The sequence below is a fragment of the Canis aureus genome, chromosome 19 (genome assembly GCF_053574225.1).
Source record: "Canis aureus isolate CA01 chromosome 19, VMU_Caureus_v.1.0, whole genome shotgun sequence".
In the NCBI taxonomy this organism is placed as follows: domain Eukaryota; kingdom Metazoa; phylum Chordata; class Mammalia; order Carnivora; family Canidae; genus Canis; species Canis aureus.
In genome coordinates, this window is record NC_135629.1 from 41612860 (window position 1) to 41615826 (window position 2967).

Sequence of the window (2967 nt, forward strand, 5' to 3'; positions counted from 1 at the left end):
ATCCAACATGGGACTCAAACTTACAACCCCAAGGCCAAGAGTTGCACACTCCACCAACTGAGCCATCTAGGCACCCCACAACTGATTTTTATTTATTTTTTATTTTTTTAAATTATTTATTTATGATAGTCACAGAGAGAGAGAGAGAGAGAGAGAGGCAGAGACATAGGCAGAGGGAGAAGCAGGCTCCATGCACTGGGAGCCCGATGTGGGATTCAATCCCAGGTCTCCAGGATCGCGCCCTGGGCCAAAGGCAGGCGCCAAAGGCAGGCGCCAAAGGCAGGCACCAAAGGCAGACCCAGGGATCCCCCACAACTGATTTTTACATATTGACCTTATGTTCAAGGAGTTTGCTAAACTTACTCTAATATCTAGAGTTTCTTTTAAAATTTTTACATACACAAAATCCTATTGCCTGTGCATAAATTTTATTTTTCCCTTTCCAATCCTCATACTTTTTCATTATTTTTCCTGCCTTAATGGTACTGGCTATGCCCTCTGATAGAATATTGAGACTTGTGGTTATGAATGTAAAATGTTTTTCTCTAGTAATGTTCTGCTGCTCCAAGAGGTGAGGAACACACAAATAATCTATTTTAAGTGGGGTTAGGTTTTAGCCCATGTTTGTCTAAGAAAAGCAGGGCAGATGAGTTGTTATAACACTGGATTCTATAAGGCTAATGGTAAACAAGGAATGAAGAGGTGAGGAATGATGGATTGGAAATCTCAATGAGATCGAAGAACTGTTGGATAATCAGCTGGATGGGATGGCCAGGTCTTCTGGCTTGCTCTTCCAGCAAAGTACCTGACAAGCAGGAAGAGTTGTTATAACACTGGATTCTATAAGGCTAATGGTAAACAAGGAATGAAGAGGTGAGGAATGATGGATTGGAAATCTCAATGAGATCGAAGAACTGTTGGATAATCAGCTGGATGGGATGGCCAGGTCTTCTGGCTTGCTCTTCCAGCAAAGTACCTGACAAGCAGGAAGAAGGAGCAAAACACAGTATAGACAGAATAGGTAGGAAGTGAGAGACCAAGATGTCCTAGAGAGCAGTTTCTTTTTTTCTTTCTTTCTTTTTTTTAAATTTTATTTATTCATGAAAAACACAAAGAGGCAGAGACATAGGCAGAGGGAGAAGCAGGCTCCCTGTAGGAAGCCTGATGCATGACTCCATCCCAAGACCCCAGCATCACAACTTGAGCCAAAGGCATACCCTCAACAACTGAGCCACCCAGGTCAGGTGCCCCTAGAGAGCAGTTTCTGCCAAGCCTTTGCCCTCTGGTCTCCTGGACTGCTCTCCATTTACCCCACAGAAGCCTCAAACCCAGGTTTCTTTCTTTCTTTCTTTCTTTTTCTTTCTTTCTTTCTTTCTTTCTTTCTTTCTTTCTTTCTTTCTTCTTTCTTTCTTTCTTTCTTTCTCTTTTTTTCTTCTTTCTTTTTTTTTAAGATTTATTTTTATTTTATGATAGACAGAGAGAGAGAGAGAGAGAGACAGGCAGAGGGAGAAGCAGGCTCCATGCCAGGAGCCCGACGCGGGACTCGATTCCGGGACTCCAGGACTGCACCCTGGGCCAAAGGCAGGCGCGAAACCGCTGAGACACCCAGGGATCCCAAACCCAGGTTTCTGAGCCCTGGGTAGAACCTAGCTTAGAATTGAAAAGAAAAGACAAAGGATGAACCGTAGGGATCTTGCTTATGTTCCTAGAAGGTAGCGGCCAGCCTGGAGTTGAAGAGAGAAACCATCACCAGTACTTGGTTTCTGTCTTTCCAGGGCTTATTAGAAGCTGCCACTGGGGGTGGGGCAGAGAGGCGGGGAGCCGGCGGCCTCCACTGCACAGCAGCCAAGGACAGCAGTGAGGCAGGAACAGCAGGGAGCGACACGTACGGGCGCCGCAGTCACACGGCGAGTCAGGGGTGTTAAGAAGCCTAGGTCTTGCTCTCCACCGGAGCATCCGCTGAAGCCAGTGCTAGCCCTAGTGAAGACAGCAGAGGTTGACTCCCCTCGGCCATGGTTCCTTTACGCCTCTGCATATTTGCTCACTTAGCCTCCAAGACCTAGGATGGCTCCTCCTTCCCTCGCAGCTGCAGACTTCCTCTCGGTTCTGCCCAGGCATTTTCTCAAGCGGGAAGCTGTCCCAGATCGCTAAGTTGGCTGAATCACCTCCTCCAGGACCCTAGCACTCTTCCCGCTAGCGTTCCGCCTGTCGGCCTCCCTCCTTTGTTGGTGTAGAGTTTTGTGCCCTGCACTCGCTAGATTGTGGATCCAGAGGGCGAACGAGCAGCCAAAATCTCGTCCCCGGCCTCGCTCCTCAATCGCCTACAACGACTGGGCCCCCATCCAACCGAGCTCCGCCTTCAGCGGCGCAGCAGATGCTCCCCCCTCAACGCCCAGTGGAACCCAGGCTACACACCCGGCGCGAAGCTCCAGCCTTACGGGGTCCTCAGATTCTGGAGCCCACCAGCCAGTTCTCTGTAGGTAGGTAGGGCGTTCGGAAGGTGGAGCCCACGGGAGTCCCACCTCCCGGAAGCAAAGAAGTCAAGGGGGCCAAAGACTGTGCCTTCTGATTGGTTGATGATGATGTCATAGGTACAATCGGCGTGGACCGGAGGCCTTAGCCGGGAGTTTTCCGTTAGTTCCTAGCAGGAGCCGCGCCCCTTGCAGAGTTCTGGGATCCAACCCTCAACCCCTCCTCGGTCCTGAGACGCCCGCGCCCTTTACACATGACGCTGCTGGTCATTGCCGCTGCTGCCTTTACAGGCGGGACCACAGAGCCTGGGAGTCTCTCTCCCGGCCATCCTGGAAGCCACATAACCCTCCCCTCAGACAATGAGTCCGCCGTCGGGGGCGGAGCCTCCTATTGTGCCAATAGTTCTCCCCCAACCCTGTGTCGTCTTCTGTGACGTTCGTTCCGCCGGGACTGTTCATTGGTCAGCTGGGACCAATTTACGCCCAGAATTGCTCA